Below are 21971 nucleotides of genomic sequence, written 5' to 3'. Positions count from 1 at the left end.
ACTCTTCATCTCTATAAAAGTGCCAGGCACAATTGACCTACCCAAATCAGATTTCTCCATTTGGAGATCTGGCGCAATATATGTAAAAACCATAATCTGAGAGAGAAGCAGTAACTGGTAGGACTCAAAAGCAGAAGGAAAGTCCGTACTTTCTTAGTTCCCCTTCCACTCCAGAGAGGACTAACAGCTGATGAGTTTAGGAGTGGGGAAGAAGATTCTTACCATTTTGTTCCCTTTCCTTAGCAGAGAAGATCAGCCACTAGCAGGATGCAGGAGTGGGAAGAGATGCCTCTGCTATCTGCTTCTACGCCACAGTTCAAGTTCCTGGTGTCTTAACAATTTATCAGATTTTATTTTCAAAGGAAGATAAGAGGGCCTTATATAGTAGAGAAACTCGTCTTTTAGTTTTGATCAGTGTTTCCAGGAATTTACATCCTGGTAATTTGGAAACTCAATTAGTTTACTACTTCATGACATTCTTAAATGGCAAACCTTGCTAGTGATTTAATGTATAAGCTATGTATTTTTCTCATTTTAAGAAGCTGAGGACACTATCTTAAAACAACTGATTTAAGCAGATCTTTCATTTTTCAATCAAATTGGGTCATTTTTGATTGAATCCTAAATTATCCCATGCTATAGCATTTTTTATAAAAAGGATTAGCATGAAATTTATTTGAAAGCCTTTATGTGCAATCATATTGAGTTAGTTTGTTTCTCTCTGTTGACATTGAGAGTATGGCAAGTATGGGCAAAAAAGTTTCTTATAATATATCTGTTACTTACCCTGGTTTTTGGGGTGTGTTCTTCTTTCTACTGTTTAAATAGTGCTAGTCATGTAATGTCTTTGTCTATTTTGTAAAGACCTGAGTGCATTTGTAGCACTATATATTGACTTAATAATAAAGGGCCAAATCCCGAGACTTTAGTAGAACTGAAAAAAAATTATATGCAAGCATTTTGGTGAATTCTCACTTTCAGATCTGGTGGTTAGAACTTTTTTTTTTGCTTTTTGGAGTAATACTTTGCTGAAAAATACAGTTTCAATTGACATGAAACTATTCACAAATCTGACACAATTTGATGGTGAGGGAAAAGTTTTTCAGACCCAGCAAATCATATGTGTGTGGGTGTGTCCTTGTCCATCTCTCCCAGTGGGTAGGGGACTTGCCTGGAGTGTAGGAGACCCAGGTTTGAATCCCCAGTCTGGAACAGGGTCTTGAATTCAGATCATCCCCCCTCTCTGGTGAGTTCCCTAACCATCAGGCTATTGGTATTCTGGGGCTGGTTGCGCTCAGTCTCTCCTGTTGAAGCTGATCCACTTATATAAATACATAAATAGTCTTTGATCCAGAGAGACAGAATGACTTTATAACCTGGTGATTAAGGCACTCACCTGGGGAGGGAGGAGATGGGGATTCCCTGTGCTTGATTCAGAGGAGGGATTATGATTTCTATACTTTATTTTACTAACTACATCTCTACCCTGATATAACACGACCAGATATAACGTGGTAAAGCAGTGCTCCGGGGTGGGGGGCTGCGCACTCTGGTGGATCAAAGCAAGTTCGATATAACGCGGTTTCACCTATAATGCGGTAAGATTTTTTGGCTCCCGAGGACAGCGTTATATCGAGGTAGAGGTGTATTTGGTATATTAATTCTCTGGACTGTGGAGTCAATCCTCATCTCATTTAGGTGAACAGAAAGATTCCCATTTTCTTAAATGGAAGATGATTATAGCCATATACGAGTAGCGTGGACTACTCATAAGTAAGCAGTCATGGGATAAGAGGAAAGGTCCTCTCATGGATTTGTAACTGATTAAAAGATAGGAAACAAAGGGTAGGAATAAATGGTCAATTTTCAGACTGGAGAGAGGTAAATAGTGGTGTCCCCCAGGGGTCTGTACTGGGACCAGTCCTATTCAACATATTCATAAATGATCTGGGAAAAGGGATAAACAGTGAGGTGGCAAAATTTGCAGATGATACATAACTACTCAAGATAGTTAAGTCCCAGGCAGACTGTGAAGAGCTACAAAAGGATCTCTCAAAACTGGGTGATTGGGCAACAAAATGGCAGATGAAATTCAATGCAAAGTAATGCACATTGGAAAACATAATCCCAACTATACATATAAAATGATGGGGTCTAAATTAGCTGTTACCACTTAAGAAAGAGATCTTGGAATCATTGTGGATAGTTCTTTGAAAACATCCACTCAATGTGCAGCGGCAGTCAAAAAGCGAACAAAGTGTTGGGAATCATTAAGAAAGGGATCGATAATAAGACAGAAAATATCATATTGCCTCTATATAAATCCATGGTATGCCCACATTTTGAATACTGCATGCAGATGTGGTCGCCACATCTCAAAAAAGTTATATTGGAATTGGAAAAGGTTCAGAAAAGGGCAACAAAAATGATTAGGTGGATGGAATGGCTGCCATATGAGGAGAGATTAATAAGACTGGGACTTTTCAGCTTGGAAAAAAGACACCTAAGAGGGGATATGATAGAGGTCTATAAAATCATGACTGGTGTGGAGAAAGTAAATAAGGAAGTGTTATTTACTGCTTCTCATAACACAAGATCTAGGGGTCACCATATGAAATTAATATGCAGCAGGTTTAAAACAAACAAAAGGAAGTATTTTTTCACACAACACACGGTCAACCTGTGGAACTCCTTGCCAGAGGATGATGTGAAGGCCAAGACTATAACAGGGTTAAATAAAGAACTAGATAAGTTCATGGAGGATAGGTCCATCAGTGGCTATTAGCCAGGATGGGCAGGGATGGTGTCCCTAGCCTCTTTTTTTTCCAGAATTTGGGAATGGGCAACAGGGGATCGATCACTTGATGACTACCTCTTCTGTTCATTCCCTCGGGGGCACATGGCATTGGCCACTGCTGGAAGACGGGATACTGAGCTAGCTGGACCTTTGGTCTGACCCAGTATGGCCATTCTTATATACTTATGTGCTTATGGACTGCATGAAATTTTCCTAAATAAATTTACTAATGTCAAAAAACAGAACAATATAACAAAAAATGTCCAGCGTATGTTCTGAGTAACCTGAACTCACAATTTTGCAAAATTAGTATCTGACTCTTTTGTTTTAAATCTTCAATGCATTGCTGCAGAGATTTCAAGAAAACCATTTTATCTTATGGCTCCAATGGCAGGGACACACAGGTCCAGTTTGGCAGCTGTTTGCTCACAATGCAGGGAGCGTGAATGCAAAACAGAATGTATTATTCAATATGTGTGCAGAGTTAGCCATCTTGTGGACATGCCTCAATATTTTTTGTGGTTTTGCTTTCAAAAATATGGCACTGGATTCCTTCAGCACTGAGTGCTTCTGGGAGATGTGTAAAAGGAAGCAATAGATGTCCAATATTAGCATGAGTGAGAATGAAAAGGACCTGGCACACCAACCTTATTGAAAAGACCTGACCTGCAAAATGGCAAATGCAATGAACATTTAAACATAAGACTTTACCATCCTCAGCCTTAAGAGTTTATCTGCTCCACCATCTTTGAAACATCACCTGATCTATAGGTTACATTGTGGTTCATATTCACTAGTAGGATTTATTTTCTGACTGTATACACTGGAGATTCCAAATTGAAATGGCTTATTCTCCACTAAATGGAAAAAAAAAATCCCACTAATATTGGTAGCTTGTTATCTCTTATGGCCATGCTTGTATGTGCAGAAATATGGTATTTGTTTGCATCTTGCTGATACTTTGGTCAAAAATATCATGAGCAATGCACATGCACATGGCATTTTTTGCTACATAGCTCGCACCCTTAGCTTCTGGAACTGCTCTGTACTTTACTGATGAGTGCCTTTGTGATCTGTGAAAGGGAAAAGTTATGTTCTGCCAACATATTTACAAATTCCACTTCTGCCCCCACAAATCCTGAAAATCAATCAATACAGCAAACTGCAGTGTCTGTTTCATGCCAGAAGCCACATTCCTGTAATATGTTAGGCAAGGTTATGCCGTTCACCATGAATACCTTCCACAGATGATACAAAAGCAGAACTCTTTTTTTTTCATAATTAAAGGAAGAATGCTCTAAAGTGTTAGGAAAATACATCCTGTTGCGTTTCTGATCTATTTTCAGTCTTACTAGCTATGTTTGTAACATTGATCTCAAGAGTGAATCCCTGAGCCCTGTACCTAAACTGAAAAACAAGGAGGAAAATAAATTAGAATAAGAAATCAAGATGGGGGGAAATGAACTGCTATGAGAAAGCTTAGACTGCAATCAGCTAAGAAAAAAAGGACATTATTTTTCTCTATTAAATTCACTTTTCTGAATCTCTGCCTTCTGTACTCTTCTGTCTATGATACTACTATAATATGATGAATTAATAAAGAGAGTCTGGGTATGCACTCAATTCTGCCAGGCTATATTAAAAGCTAATGACCACTTAATGTCACATTGCAGAAAAGTCTGATGCAATGCTGCATGCCAGAAATATCATAGCTAATGAGAACGTGAAATGACACACACACCAAAACAGGGAACAACTGCAGCTAATGTCTGAAATGGACCAAGAAAACCCTCTAAGATTCCAGTAGGTCTCTCTGAAATCAGGCAGCTGAAGGGGGTGAGTTGATCAGTCCTGGAGTCTTTCCACAGCTATGACTAAAATTATAACAAAGACATAAAAAGTACTGTGAAGGACAACCAGAAAATACTATTCTTATTATGCAGAGTCTATTTGCAGTACACCTCTACCTCGATATAACGCTGTCCTTGGGAGCCAAAAAAACTTATCGCGTTCTAGGTGAAACCGCGTTATATCGAACTTGCTTTGATCCGCCGGAGTGCGCAGCCCCGCCCCCCCCCCCGGAGCGCTGCTTTACTGCGTTATATCCGAATTCATGTTATATCGGGTTGCGTTATATCGGGGTAGAGAACTGTGCTAGACTGACTATGACGCTGAATTCAGAGCTGTGCAAAATGAATGCTTGTTTTGGCTCGGGTCAAGTGACCTTTTTTGAATTTTTCTTGAATCAAAAAGTCAGAAAAAAATTATTTTGAGTTGAACAAAACATTTTGTTAGCCCCGAAAAGCAAAGAGCTGGATTCACAAGGGGGACTTGTGTGCTGATGACACAAGGAAGAGCTGGCACTCCCTTTATATGTTGCAGCCCAATGGTTGGGGCACTCACCTAAGATGTGGGAGACACTGATTTGAATCCCCACTGTTCCCCTCTACCCGGTGAGTATTCTAACCATCAGGATATAGAATCATTCTCACTCTCTCTGGCCCAATGAATATTTAAGAATTTCATACAAAGTGGAACAGCTTCAACAGGAAAGATAGAGAGGACCCACCCTAGAATACTCTATAACCCAATTTCTGGGGCACTTGTAGCCTTTAGGGCTAGCTTAAAGGAATTTTGTGTAGCAGTAATGCAAGAAATGTAGAGGCCTATGCCCTATATTTAGCTTAAGTAGTTAGCATAAGGCTTTGCGACCTATGAGCCTTACCATAAGTGAGTTACCCAACAGTGATCCTGAGTTATGGGGGAACTGGGAATATTACAGTTAGGCGATTTTTGTATACAATGATACCAGGTATCCACAGGAATATGAACTGATACTAGCTTTGGATATTTTACGATAGGAACATCTGCAAAACTACAATCACAAACTTGCCTTGGCAACGAATTGACCTATATGATAATAAGTTGAGATCATTAATACACTAACCTATAGGATAAGGACACCCCGACATTATTAGTGTGAGGAAGTAAATTATGGACAAAGGAAACTGGGTGTTTATTTGAATATTCACGGCAGTCACCTGGCCCTATAATAGGCCAAACCACCGTGTTAGCTTGGAGATCTTGACCATCGGACTCATTTAGCATGTCAGAGGCAGATTAGGAGCCTTCCTAGAACACTGCCTGTCTCCCACCATTGTGTCTCCATAAGAAAGGAGGGAGTATATGTTAGGGATGGTGTTGGACACTATCTTTATTTTACATTATAGCTACATTCCCTTTTGGGTTGGGTTCTACTAATTATGCTAGTAAAAGTATTTAAAGCTTTGCTTTGCTCTCAGTGTGAGTGCCATCACTGTATACACCAGGGTTCCCATCCTGACACTGAACTTAATTCTCTTGTAAAGTATCAGAGGGGTAGCCGTGTTAGTCTGGTTCTGTAAAAAGTGACAAAGAGTCCTGTGGCACCTTATAAACTAACAGAAGTATTGGAGCATAAGCTTTTGTGGGTGAATACCCACTTCATCAGTCCACATGCATCTGACAAAGTGGGTATTCACCCACGAAAGCTTATGCTCCAATACTTCTGTTAGTCTATAAGGTGCCACAGGACTCTTTGTCACTTAATTCTCTTGTACATGATTCTGAGACTAGAACCTCTGAAATCTCAGAATTTTAATCAGTGACTAACTGAAAATTCTTAAAAATCAATAACCAGTCACAAATCAGGCAACAAACTCGCCTAGCAGACCCGCAACCAACTCCCTGCTCTAGAGCAGGGATTTGAACCTGGACCACGCACATCCCAGATGCGTGTCCTGACCATGGGGATATAGGGTTTTGCTCCTTGGGTTTCTGAATGCCAGAGGTGACTAAGTGCACTTGTGAACCTAGCCCGAAAACTTGAAACAGTACATTTTAGAAATTTCAAAATGAACTACTTTCACATTTCTCATTTTCCCTGTTCCCCCCCCCCCCAACTGAAAGAATTCACTGAAATCAACACAATTTCATGAAATATTTTGGTTGTGCCAAGTCTGCATTTTTCAATGAAAAAAAGTTCTGATGAAAATTTTTGCCCAGCTCTAGCTGTATATACATAGCATTTGTGCCACAGTGCAATCACGCTAAACGTCAGTTAGCTGCACTTAAAAGAAAATTACCCATATTTTTCTGAGATGGTACCACATTCTGTGGGACTCTAGCCACACCAGTATTACCAACCCCAAGGTTTAAAAATCATCGATCAGGTCACAAAATATTTCTAGATTGGCTTAAAAACCATGCCATTTTTAATAAATAAATAAATATTGGTTTCTTTTAGTTTGATCTTTTTGGAGCCTTTATTATTAATATTTTCAAGTTTTTCTCTGCAAGTATACAAGTTAAAACTTTTTTTTTTTTAAACGAAAACTGAAATTCTCACAAACGCTGTGAGACTTGTGATAAAACTGTGAAGGCTGGTAACACCACTATTCATTCATAGGAACTCACTGGCATGTCTTTTGCTCATATGAAGCCAGATTTCCAAAGTGCTCAGTGTCCTACGTGCTGTGCTATTTTGAAGTTCTGGTCACTTTATTTAGGTGCCTAAGCAGAAGATGAGATTTTCTGAACACCTGGCCCATAGTGTCTTGGGTGCCCTGATTTCAGATGTGCTGGACACCTGGGACACTATTTTCACTTGTGTTGGACTCTTAGACATGTGTTCCCATCAATAAAATTCAGCTTGAAATTGTGTGCCCTCTGACTAATGTAAAAGTCTTTCTTTCTTTCTTTTTTTCTTTCTTCCTTTCTTTCTTTCTACTAAATTTTTAGGAAGCCCAAGAAACTCTCCATTATATCTTAGCGTTAACCACTGTGCTCCAATGGGTATATAACATGGATCTTTTGAAGTGGCAGCTGACAAACCCTTTGGATGGACGCTACACACTCTGACCCCTGTGGTACTGCTGGAAATGATGAGCATCTTTTTAAGTGTGAATAGACCTATAGAGGCATAGGGCACTTGGGATTAGCTCAAAAGGTAGGGTCAGAAAAGAAGATAAGGTTTATAAAGTATACAGATTAAAGAGAAAAGGATAAGATTAAGGGGAGAGACACTTTTACAAATCAGTACAGTTGAGTGAGAATGCCACATTCTCCTCACAGAAAAGCTCAACCTCCCTTTATTCAGTAATGTTCAAAGGTAATAAACAGTGCCTTGAACTCCGCCAGCCTCTTTGCTTTTATCCATATCCCTCTAGTATATTCCATGTTACAGCCGTCAGGGAAGTCTTTGAGTTTTTTCAAACCAAAGTAACTCAATTAGAAAACAAGCAGCCCTTGTCACATAGCCCACTTGCTGCAGACAGCCTCCTTCAGTCCAATCTAAAGTGAAGGCATTTATACATTCAGAGTATCACAGTAAAAACGGCATTAATAACCTGATGGGGCCAATTCTTCAAAAGAGCTTCAATGCTGGAACCCAAGTGCTCAGCACCAAAAATTTCATAGTTTTAAAAGATGCAAGCACTCATCTGCTCTCATTGTGACACTTACGGCCAGATTTTCCATGGAGATCAGCATCCAAGATGCTGTGCCGTGTTGCAGATATGGCCTCCAAAAGTGGGCATTGAGCTCTTTTGAAGATTCTGGTGGATGTGCATTCATTAATATTAGTAACTCTGAATTGATCAGGAAGGGAATAATGAAATGTGCTCCCTATATTTACATCACAACCTGAAGATCTATCTTCCCCAGGAGGGACAGGAAATGAGTCTAAAAAGCCATTTTTTGTAATTTTATTATTAAACATATGCCAATGCCACTATGCCAATGCTCTTATGACTCCCCTGAGCAACTGTAAAATCTTATTGCTGTAAACCCATGTTGTCCTCTTCCTGTCCCCTCCTCTTTATTTGATAGTTCCCAATGTACACAGGGATTGATTGATGCAGAAAGATCCAAGGGCCTCACATTTTATCACAAACTCTTTTGTTGCCCCAATTTTGGCTGAGTTTTTGCATGGCGCTAATCACAGTTGTATTTTTATTTTAAGTATATTGAGGAACATCTAAGTCATAAGAACATAAGAACAGCCATACTGGGTCAGACCAAAGGTCCATCAAGCTCAGTATCCTGTCCTCGGACAGTGGCCAATGGCAGGTGCCCCAAAGGGAATGAACAGACAGGTTATCATCAAGTGATCCATGCCCAGTCACCCAATCCCAGCTTCTGACAAACAGAGGCTAGGGACACCATTCCTGCCCATCCTGACTAATAGCCATTGATGGACCTATCTTCCATGAATCTATCTAGCGCCCTTTTGAACCCCAACTGATACTCCAAGTCAAAGATACTCCAAGTCAAATAAACAAATATTGTATTTAGATCTGATCATGATGATCTTAGTTGACATTATCTCCTCTGGTCATGTGTTCTATAGCATGGATAAAGTTCCTGTGAAAATAATACAGTCTGTGCTCACAAGTCTCCACCTATTGGTTAATAGCGTAAAGCTTTGTTATCCGGCATGTTGGGGGGATAGGGGGTGCCAGTAAGTAAAAAATTCTGGTTAACTAAGAGGGAGGAAGTTTGGGTGCAGGAGGGGGCTCGGGGTATAGGGTTGGGGCACGGGAAGGGTGCAGGGGTGCTGGATCTGGGTCTCTCTCACCTCAGGTGGCTCCCCATAAGCGGTGACACGTGCCTGCTGCTCAGGCAGAAGCGCAGCTAAGTGGCTTTGCATGCTGCCCTATGCACTGGTTCCACAGCTCCCATTGGCACCTCCTCCCACACTCTGAACCTCTCATGGCTGTTCCTTTGCCTAGGAGCAGCAGGGACATGCCGCCACTTCCAGGGAGCCACGCGGAGCCAGGTAGGGATCCTGCTGACCCTGACTATAAACTGGACTTTCAATGGAGATCAGAAATGGCGATTTATAGAGCTTTCCAGTTGGTAAAGTGTCGGATAACACAGCTTTTACTGTAGTCTCATTGTTCCACTCTAATGACTAAATTGCATTGCAACCCCTTTTGGGCAAGGGCTATATCTTTTATGTAGAACCGGTAACAAATTTGGAATTGCAAAATTTAAAAACAAATGGAAAAAGAACTTGACAAAAATTCTGTGAAACCCCCCTTCTTCCTCTACTTAGTGGCCAGCTACAGAGGTTGGTAAAAATATTCAAAAATTAAAAAATAATCCAAATGTTAAATTTTCAAATTTTGAAGAAAAAGAGCTTTAAAAAATGTTATTAGAATTTTTCCATCTTCTCTAATCTCTATATCTGTACTGTGATGCTGCAAGCATACTTCTGGGTGATGTAAAATAATAAATAATAAAAATGATTGAGAATATGAGCAAGCATGAAGGATAACTGATATTCTTCAGTGGCCTTGTTCTTGTTATAAGAATCTCTAAGATTTTTAAAAACTGTAATATGGTGGTTAAATTTCTATGCCTTCTTCATCATTGGCCTAGCTGGTAAGGATGAATAGTAGTGCTAGGGTGACCAGATGTCTCGATTTTATAGGGACAGTCCCAATATTTGGCACTTTGTCTTATATAGACACCTATTACCCCCACCCCCGTCCTGATTTTTCACACTTGCTATCCGGTCACCCTAAGTAGTGCCAATGTGATTGGTAATGTTTCTGATATGGACATCTGTCCTCTGGGACCAAACATTTCATTTCATATAGACTTTCCGTGAGAGTTGGGCACCTGCTTCCCTTTTGTACTAATGAAAATCTCCCCCTTGATTGTCAACTTTTGACATGAGAGTTTAGCTTCAAGAGCACACATGGCTTAAGCAATTAGTAAGGGATACAGATCTTCTTCTTTAGGTATAGATAAAGCAGAAGTTGTGGGCTTGATGAAATTACTAGGAGGTTTCAGTGGCCTGTACTTTGCAGAAGGCAAGATAAGATGGTCATAATGGTCTACTCTGGCCTTAAAATGTTTGACTCTATTATCTATTTTTCATACAAGAATAAAAGAACTAGTGTACATTCATCAGACTTGCTGAGCTGAGCAGGGCTGGAAGAAATTATTAGGGCAGTTCAAACAATGGCTAAAAAAGTGAAAGAAAGGAAAAATCATTTTGTACAATTTTTTTCCATTTTTCAACAAAATGAAATAACATGAAAGTTTTCATTTAATTTTTTATTTAGTTTTGTTTCTAGTCAATAAGGTTTGTTTCAGGGTTTGAAACCATGTTTCATTTAATGTTTTCCCACCTCCCCTATTCCCCCCCCCCCCTCCACTGGAAAAAAAATAGTGTTGGAAAAAGAAAAAAGGTGAGAAGAGGAAAAGTATCTTCAACATTTTTTCAGTTTTTGGAAACCAAACCAAAATGAAATATTTTGCCTGGAAATGACATCACACACAAATTCTCATTTTGTTTCATTTAATTGAAAAATAAAAGCATCTGTGATTTGGTGAAGGAAATCAAAATTTTTCACAAGAACATATTTAATTCAAAAAATCTTTTTTCAAAAGTAAAAAAACCCTCATCAATAAAAAAAATTGGATCATCCTAATAAATTATTTAAACTCATGTTTTATTAAATGATTAAACAAACTAGGTCTCTAATGGTATCTGGGTATTTCTGCCATTTTTCAGTGCTCAGAAATACACTTTATCAGAGAATTATAAACACAAAGAATCACATTTTTGTCTTTAATTGATTATTCAGCAGCTGCTGCAGAAAGTTATGGTGGTTTTATAAAAAGGAATGCTTTTCAATACAGCATTTTATAAAGGAGGTTATTCTATTTAGTTATTTGAGAGTGAAGGAGGCCTTAGCTCACATGGTATTAGCCATAGAACCTTTATAAAATGTATTTTGGTTGCTGTTTTACTGCTTTTTTTATTAGTTTGTCTCTTTTTCAGTGCATCAGGTTCAAGAAGCAAACAGCTGTTCATTTGTTTTGTCAGTAATGGAAAAAAGACTTGAACAGCTGATGACAGGTAATTTGGGCTGATGTCGAAGTTCTTATAATAGAAACAGTGAGGAAAGCTATCACTTTATCTTACAGTGTCTGCATATATGTGACCAGACTTTCTGAACAAAAGAAAAAAAATCTATGCTTCACAGGGTAAATAAACAACATGAACACATAGATAGTAGTGTTATGAATGGCATGCAAGCCATTTCCAGTGCACAACAACAAGATCTATTGGTCTTACAAAAAATGGAACTATGTTAAATATTTTTGGGTGCCATCTATTGGCACCTTATCTATTAACTAGTTACATACATAGAGCATGCTTATAATATCTCTCATCCTATAATGGAAACTGAATAATTTCAATTCATTATATAGTCTTTGTAAGTACTAGGCAATTTTATACCTTGTTCACTTTGTGCGATTTTATTTTGAATCTCTTCCTTCTCTTGCCATTCATCCCCCAGGAGATTTCTGTGTTGCTAGATATCCCTTTTCCAACTCCTGGGGGTTTCCAGTAACTTAATTCCTCTCATAGTCACCACCAGTCATTCTTGCATCCACACCCATGTAGGGGTACTTAGTTGGATTATCCCCTGAGGACAATTGTTCCTTCATTTTGTTCTTAGGAAATTAGAGTTGTCCTCATACTTGTACCATGTCTGATTTCGATGCTACTGTTTACATATATGTCCCTGCCCTCCATCTCTTATCTCTGTCATTGGCTTTACTCTTACGGGCTGTCCTATCTGGAGTTCAGGGAGCAGATTGGTATCTCAGTCATAGTAGTATTTGACTTCCGATCACCACTATTTAATTTGTTCTGTCAACTCTTCTACTACTAATGGCTTCAAAGTTCATTTGCTGTTAGTGGCATTCCATGTGTGGAGTAACATAAGATGCTATCATGGGCTGATGCCAATGTTTTCTGTTGCTGTGTGTCTGTCTTGCAGCCATGTAATAGTTTATGCATGAAGCCATGAAAAAACTTCTTTTTTTACAGATATCCTCAGGTATTTGAATCACAGCAGGAAGTGGCGTATTGCTCATAGCCATTGTTGAAGTGACTCAGTGCTGGTAGTCAGCATCACAAAGAATTTAAACGATAAAAACTCGGTCATCATATTTAGAGCTCCCTGCACACAAGAAGCCATGTGTAATGTACAAGAACACCACATTTTATTGGTTCTACAAAACTCTGGAACGCTATGTATTCCGAATATAATATACTAGCACCTTATCCATTAACTATTTGGCTATATATAGATAATTCTCATAGCAAGTGGTGGCCTTGAAAACTTGCCTCTTGCCTTAGTACATCCTGCAGCTGGTCCCCAAGAATGGTAGAGTCTACTTGCTCCCCCCTCCAAAGTATCTCTGTAGCTTCCCCCTTCTGTGGGCATACAGTCATTTTTGTTCGAGTTCTTTAGGAACAAAGCAGGCCTGCTTGTTGCTTGAGATCATAAATGACAAAAGGAAATACTTTTTTCACACAACACAGACTATGGAGCTCATTGCCACAAGATATCATAGAGACAAAGCGCTTAGCAGGATTCAAAGAGGGATTAGACATTTATATGGAGAACGGAAATATCCAAGATTACAATAAGAATTACTAAACAAGAACTTTGCAAGGGCTATTAAATCATTAGGCTTCTGGCCATAAGCCAAACTCTAGCTACTGGGGGTTAGGACAAAACTTTCCCTGGGGACCAGGTTATCTCATAAATGACAACTATATTATTAATTATTATTTGGGTTGCAGTAGTGCCCAGTACCCCACTGTGCAGTACAAACACAGAACAAAAAGACAGTCCATGCCCCAAATAGCTTGCAATCTAAGAATAAGGCAAAAGTGCATAAGGAATCAACGAGACAGTATTAGTCAGCAAGATAGGCAGTGGTCTCACACACCAGTTGCCTAACCACTGTCATGTTTCTTCATGGGTTTTCGTCTTCTGAAGCACCCAGTACTGGTCACTGTTGGAAGCAAGATGTTTAGACGGATGGATCATTAATCTGCCTCAGGCTAGCAGTTGCAAAGATAGCAATGGGCTACACTAGTTCCTGGTTAGATAACTTCAATATTCGCAATATTCAGGGTATTTCCTATCATAAGTATGAGGAAGAAGGAGAGAATACTAAAGATATCGAGATGCATTTATTTTTGTCTTAGATAATATGAGATAATATTAAAGATATCGGGATACATTTATTTCTGTCTTAGATAAACCTGGAAATGTTGAAGGGCTACTAATATACTGCATTTTTAAAGAAAGCCTCAAACTATCTGACTGTATTTTAAATATGTTTTACTACTTAAAAACTGAAAAAAGAAGCAGTTCTGAGTTTCCGTACCTATATGTTGGGCTATTCAATTAATGATGCAACCAGATCTTCAATGGCTGGAGAAAGAAAGGCTAGTCATACATTTTCAATGAGCTGTGTGAGGATTTAGCCACCTACCTCTCATTCACACTAATAGGAATCATGCAGATAAATCATCCTCAACAACATACTTAAGATCTGACTCCTTGGTCTCATGCTAGGCATTCAATTGCAACCTAAACTACCAAACACATCCTGTGGTCATGAAAGAGTTATAACTGGGAATTCAACATAAAGAAGTGAAATCCAAAAGAGGTTATTTGGCAGAAACTAGAGAGAGTTCTTATTTTATAAGCTGCAGACTGGACAGATGGAATTAAAAGCTGTGCCGTTTAGAGAAGGATCAAAGAGAGAACCACCACCCCCTGATACAAGAGGGAGAAAGCAACAACAAAGCCTGCAATTGAGCATGTGCTGACATGGGCAGCTCAGTAAGTGGAGCTTAGAAAAACAGCTGAGCAGAGGAAAATAAACTGGGGTTTGGAGGAAGAAAACACATGGACACATTGAAAATTTGCAACCAGCCAGTTGAAATGGGCTTATTACATTTACTTTACACTGCAGAGTTGCCAACTTTCATTACTTGTATCATGAGTCTCATGATATCTTGTGTTTTATCTGAAAGCCTTGGCTTCTGGGAGTCATATGATGATGCAAGTCTCTCAGCTTATATTTTCTTTAAAAGGAAGTGATGGTTGTGGAGAAAAGCCTGAAAATGTTGCACGCAACAAGATGAAAAAAAAAAAAAGACTAACCCCCCCCCAAGAGCCAGTATTTATTATTTTAAAATCTCAAATGAGTTTTGAGTCATGATTTTTTGTTACCTGACTCTTGATTTGTGAATGCTAGGGATTGCCAATATTGTTTCAGTGTCTATTATGGTTCCTTATGCAACTCTCTGCCTTGATTTAAGAAATGGAATGTGTATAAGTTGTTGGCAGATTGGCAAATCAGTAACTATATCAACAAGCAATTCCTGTGTAGGGTACATGAAACTTTGGGGCCAGTCCTGGAAGCTGATGAGTACTCTGGTCCTGATGTTGCAAAGCATGTTAAACATGCCTCTAACTTTAATCATGTGAGTAGTCCTGTACTACTACCTGAATCCTTCAAGCCAGGGATGTGCTTTCTGAATAAGGGCCATGGAGCTCAGCAACTTGCATAATGAAGTCCTTTATAAGGTTTCATTGTGGAATCCCCTAAACATTCCCTAACTGTGGGGCCGGGAAGCAGTTTCAATTACCATACACTTCTGCCCTGGCCAGGATTCATAAGATCCCTGACTCCATTATGCCTGGAAGTGGTGAGCTTCTGAGACTGTTTGATTAGAATTGAGCTATGATGAGCTATTGGCTGGAGTTGTGTATTTTAATGAAATGTTCTTTATTGTGCAGTCATTGTTTTTAATTCCCTGGTGCAGATAGTGCCTGATAGATAAACTAATGCTCAGAGTGAGCTTACTACGTGTTTCAGAAATGTTTGTTTTTTTAGGGGTTAAGTGAAATAATATTTTAGTGACATAAGCCTGTGGCACAATAGTGATTTTGTCAGAGGAAGGAGGAAGAGGGGACAAAAGGAATATGAATTTGCAGTGCTCCTTCTGCTACCCCACTAAAAGCACCCATGGGAAGCACCATATCCCATTTTATGTTTTTTTTCTTTCATGTTCCCCTTCTCCTTCCAAGCATCATTTGTAGACAATTTATACCCCAAATATTTTCTGTAGTTGTTCATGTGACATTTAATTATTTGCTACATATTCATGTTTTGTTGTTTGTTTGGGGCTTTTTTAACTCTCTTTAGGTTTGAAATGCAGATTTTACATTCATTAATAGAAGTGCATTTTACAGTATAAAACTTACTCCTCTCTGCCGGTGCTTCCTTACAAATGACTCACAGATTCTTTGGGAAAAAGAACAATTATCTTGAAAGAATTAAAATAAAAATAATCCTCATTGATTGTCCCTGCTGTATAGTCATGCTGGATAACAGGTTAAGTGCAAATGAACATTTTTAGTCTCTTTTTGTCTTTCTAATTTAGAGCTAAAATTACATTTCTGTGGATTTCTGCTTCTATGGCTTAGGAATTCTGACATTTACTTCTGCCTCCCATGCTGCCTTTCATACCCACCCATGCAGAGCCTTCATAAGTAAATGAATATAATACACATTTAAACTAATAACAATTTGTTCAAGCGCTGTCAGATCCTTGGATGAAACATACTATGGGCTTTATCCAACTGACATTAAAGGTAATGGGAAGGTTTTCATTTACTTCATTGGGAGATGATTCAGATCTGTAAGAGTAAAAGTGTTGTCTGTAGGTGGGTCTGGAATCTCTACATTCATGCATAACTCCTACTGATAATAATGGTTGTCATCAGTGTATCTAAAGAGAGGACTAGATTCTGTAGAATGTTGGTTTCTGTTTGCAAACTGCATCCCAAATACAGTTTGTGTTGGGGAGTATAGTTCACATCCAGATAGAGATTTCAGATGCCACAAATTTTTGTGAATGTTTGGATCCTTTGGTTTGGCCTATTATAAAGATTGGGGCTGGCTGCCCATGTAGGTCTAGATCCAGGTATGGATTCCAACCCACACACTGAAGTTGTGAGATTCAGATCTGCTTCTGTGGATTGATCCTATATCTTATTACTATTTGTTATTATGCCTATTGCATCAGGCTAGGGCTCTCCACACATCTGCAACATTTTTGGGCAGGGTATTCATTTCTTTGTGTCTGAAACCATGAAATATGCAGCAGAACAAGAGTAAACTCGATCGATTTTCTCACCTCCATTCTGCCCAATAATACATCTCCTCCAAGACTACTTCTAACATTCCAAATCAAGCTCTGAAATGGCTACCTTGTATTGTATGGTTTTTGTTTTGCTTTTAAAAACTTGCCCCCAAAATGTTTCTTTCTTTCCAACCTCAGGTGAAAAAACCCCAGGGATCTAAAATTAAACTGCAGTAAGGTTGAGGACTGGAAATCCTAGGTCAGCGTACTATGTCCTTAAGGCATGAAAAAACAGTGAGAGAGTGTTCTGATGTAATATTCCTAACTAGTGTTTCATTGGTGGAATATATTGTCACTCAATATCCTTTTAGAAATACTGTGTGAGTAGAGTTTGATGGCAATGGTTTAACATGGAATTAGTACTCTCTATCTTCTATTTGTAGCCTGAACTGAGATTTTAATAAATCAGTTATTGTTATTTTTCTAACTTGCCTTTGGACTTTTAGATCAAATACAACAGTAGATAGAACATCTGCTGTAAGCATTGGAATGTAAAGCTTTTAACGAAAACTGTACCAATGGTGGGTGGACCCTGCCCAAAGTTATGTGATGTGAAATGTGACACTGAGATCAGTCAAAGAAGCAGTTTTTTTCTTCAACAAATGTTGATGCTGAAAATCAATTATAAGTTGATTGGCTTTGAGAGAGACAAGCTGTTCCGCTGACTGACTGAATGAGATTAAGCATCACCTGTGTGGTGATGCTTAATCTCATTCTCTATTAAATACTATTTCAAATGACATGTTAATGGGAAGGCAGCCAAAATACTTAATAGGCAAATGAATGAGCAATAGCCAGATAGTTTATTTGGATTTTAAATAATCCCCAGAGGATCAGAATGGGGATTTATTTAGGATTCAGTAAGTTACAATATGCAGTTACCTTCATTACATTCTCTTGTAAAACTCTGCGTGAAATGGTCGTAGTACCCCAAGTCAAATGTGGGGAGAGGGGAAAGACAAGTTATTGCACCATCCTTTTAACTGCTTTTTGGCCTAATTGATATTTTTTGTGTCAGGCAGAGTTCTTCATTCTTCATTCATTTTTAGCCAATGACCAAAATGTGTAGCAGAACTCCACAAGATGGGATAAGATTTACTTTAAAAATTCTTGTCTACATATCTTTTCAACAAACAAAATCTATTTTGGGATGTCTCCTCTTTACTTGAATCTATTGCAGCAAAATAGGAATTACTAATACAACTTGGCACAGGTTTACTATTCCTGCACTTAGCTCTGCAGGTCAATGGTCAAATGACCACTGCACATTCACTTTCAATATGGACTGCCACCGGGAGCGCGATCCATAAATTTTATGTTCATATAAAGGGTGACATTCCTCCACCAGACTTCCTAATATACAGAGTTCTGTTCTGTTCTCCACATGCATGAATGACTCCCATTGATTAATGGCTGCTCAGCGTGTAGGCGAAGAGGAGATTAAATTCCACAGAATGTTGAATTCTGTCCTGAATGCATTTCTGTTGGGGGAAATTGCATTATTTTCTGAAGAATTTCAGAAATTCCCTTGCTTTCTTCCATAGGTTGATAGCGCTATCACTATATATCCCATTTGTTGTGATGTTGGACCACCTTTATCCGGTCTATGGTGTAACAACCCCAATAAGCTTGCATGCAAAGCAGGAGACCATCATTAGCTATCATGCCATGTTAGCCTATTTTTCCATGGCAGTTATCTTCACTGTTCAAGTGCGTCACTAATGTTGTCTAGAATACATTCATCCTTTTGAATCAGTGGCAACACACCTCTTTCATTATGTCAAAATTCAGAGCTTCTTTCTCTGGCATTGTCCTGGAGGAAATCAGCCCTGCTCTGGAGATTTAATTCTTAATGTTGGTTTATTTTCAGTATCTATAGGGTTGGCCTGAGAGGATTCTTTAAACAAAAATACATTTTCTAACTCCCACTGGAGTACTGCTTCTTCTGATGCTGGCTACCAATCGCCAGCCACACTCTCTAACCTGTTTTAGGCCCAACTATGCTGGGAATCAAGGCCCCCCTCCCCAAACAGATATAAACACATGATTTCCCTAATAGTGCAAAACAGGCTTTTACCTAAGTGAAGCCTTTCCCCATTGCTGAATACAACCCTTCTGTAGCCTGCTTCTCCCTGTCTTTCTTTGTTTTTTGGCACAGCAATCTTATCATATGAGGCTACGAACACCACTTTCTTCATTCATTTTTAGCTAAGTGATGGGGGTTTAATTTCCTTTCACTCAGTCTAGTATTTTTAAGGAAACACAGAAAGACTTTTTTTTTTTTTTTGCACTGCTCCATTTCTCAGATATTCTAACTAGTCCCTTTAGTTAGAATCTTTAATTCCAAGCCGACTCAATTTTACATAAAGAAGCTTTCTTTCCATTGAATGTCGCCCACATGCCATAGAACATGATCAACAGTTTCTTTGGTTTTGCACACATTACACAGCCCATCTTTATGACTTTTTAATAAGTTTAACTTATCATTTAAGGCACAATGACCTGCTAACACTCTAAAAATGACTACTTTACTTTTTCTATCATGACAGTGGAGTATAGCATTAGCTTCAATTTTTGAATCTTTGTCCTTTTGTTTCCTTAGTGCTTAGTTCTTTCTGTTCCTTCACAAGCTCCTTCGTGACCACACTTTTAAATTCTTCTCTACTTACGAGTGTATTAATATCCACTGCCGCATTTTTAGATCATGTTTTGCTGCTTTGTCAGCCTTCTCATTTTTATACTACTCATCAGTAATCTGATATGCGCCAGAATTCATGCTATTGTTACGCAGATATTGGCTTGCGTTATTTCTGTAGTTAGGAAAAATTTTTCATTTATGTCATTTCTGCTTCCTGAAGTCCCTGTTCTGATTGTCTTTATGCCTGAAAAAGAATCAGATAAAATTACAGCTGCAGCCAGTCGCATATCTCTTATCCAGGTTAGTTCCAACATTATCCCCATTAGTTCAGCCCATCTTAACAGTCACATAATTCAATAGCCTTTAAGATTTCTGCATTCAAAGACTAGGAACATGGAAGGCTGTTCCCACTCTATCCACTCTACTCTGTCTTTTGATACATCTGTATATATTCTTTAAAGCTGGTCCCATTTTTCATAAATAAATTTGGAAATTTCATTGGTAATGTGTGGGGTTTTTTCCTTCCCTCATTTTTTTTTCATTCAATTCCAAAACCACAAATGAGGAATAACTGTCCAGCTGCTATTCAATTTGCCACGACTAAAAATTGTTAGTACTCTCAATTTTTCTTTTTTACATATCTCTTTTATCCATTTTTTGATCCTGATAGTATGAGGAAGTCTGTGGAAATCCATATAATTTTTTCTACTAAGCTCCTAGCAATCCTCATAAATCTGTTGTGTACTTCTGTTTTCATGATTCCCTTTTACCATTGTCCAAAAGGTTAGATCTAATAGTTTCATCCTTACATTTATAGGTGCTTCTCCAGTGGCTATTTGCAACACACACACTGATGGTAGGTATCACTGCACCACATGACAATAGCAGAGCTTGGACCAAGAGCAGTTCCATGTTTCCAATAGTTGTTTTTGAGGCTGAATCAAAAGCTTGGCATCTGTAGTCTATAACTGGTCTTATCAATGCTCTATATATCATCATTAATACCTTTTTATCTGCACCCCTTTGTTTCCAGCTACACTTATAAGTAAGTTCATTCTAGTGACCTTTCCAAGTTAATTTATTAGCAAACAGTATTCCTAGAAACATAAACTTTTGAACTATCTGAATTTTTCCACAATAAAGAAATAAGTCCCATTCTTCCATAATATTGTTCCTGGTTAAAATCATTTCCTTTGTTTTTGCAAGTGAGAATTTAAATCCCCAATCATTTCCCCACTTTGAAATTCTCTGGAGTGCCTCATTTGTCTTTTTCCATGGCTGCTTTAAGTCTTCTATGCTTAGTCCATAAAGCACAGTTGTTTACAAAAAAAGGGAAATATTTATTCCCATCTGCACACTTTCCAGGAGGTCATTTATCATAAAGGAAAATAAAGTAGGGCTGATAATACTCCTGCATGGAGTTGCATTTGTAAGCTTGTAGGTTTTTGAAAGAGATGTTCCCACTTTGACTTGTATAGTTCTGTCTCTTAAAAAGTCCCTTATCCTCCAAAACATTCTCCCGTTTATTGCTGGCTAGCTTACAGAGGAAGCTGTCCCTCCATAGAATGTCTATCTTCTTTATGAATATCCCAGCTATATTATTTGTGGCAATTCTCAGATCCATCCTCTGAATTAAATTTAGTAGGTGTTCTTGTATTCAATATTACTAGGTTATGTGTAATGCCAACAGACCCTGGTTATCATCAGCCAGGATCAAACCTGTGACATCTGGAGCTTAACATGAGTTTCTACTGCATGAGTAAAAGAAAATATGCCTCTTAGCCAAGGCTGTAGCAGGCTCATCAATCTTTAGCTGATCTAGCAGGGGTTCTCATAACAAATTTTTCCTAAATATGCAGAGATACACGTCAAAGTCATTGCAATTTATTTACGTAGGGATTTTTTTGTAGACTCAAAAATAATGTTCTGTTGTCTCTAATCTCTACTTGACCTAAACAGAATTGAAACAAATAACGTGCTGTGCATATGCTTGCCTTTTGTTGGTGGTGTTTCTTTTAATTTTTTGGTTGCGTGGTTTGTTGTTGTTTTTAGACGTGCTAGATAGTAAGTCTGCTTCTGTGAAAAGTGATATTTGTATGTTTGGTAATATCACTTTTCACAGCAGCAGACCAGCTAGCTGGGAGGCAGCGAAAAGTGATATTAACAAACATACAAATATCACTTTTCACAACAGACTTACTCAGCCCTGGCAAGCCGGGGGACAAACTAAGCCCAGGATGGGGAGGTGGGTAGGGAGGCAGCGGGGGCTAGGAGGGATGGATGGGGGTGTGGGGGAAGCAGTGGGGCCCAGAGGCAATGAGAGGGTGTTAGGGGCTGGAGGAGGCAGCAGGGACCAGGGGCAATGGACAAGGGGTGATGAGCCCAGGGCCAGCACCCCCTGCTGTGCGGCTTGGGGCTGGTGCCTGGTGCCCACCACCACACAGCCGGGGAAC

Source organism: Emys orbicularis, chromosome 3, assembly GCF_028017835.1.
Source record: "Emys orbicularis isolate rEmyOrb1 chromosome 3, rEmyOrb1.hap1, whole genome shotgun sequence".
Lineage (NCBI taxonomy): Eukaryota > Metazoa > Chordata > Testudines > Emydidae > Emys > Emys orbicularis.
This window is presented reverse-complemented; position numbering follows the sequence as displayed.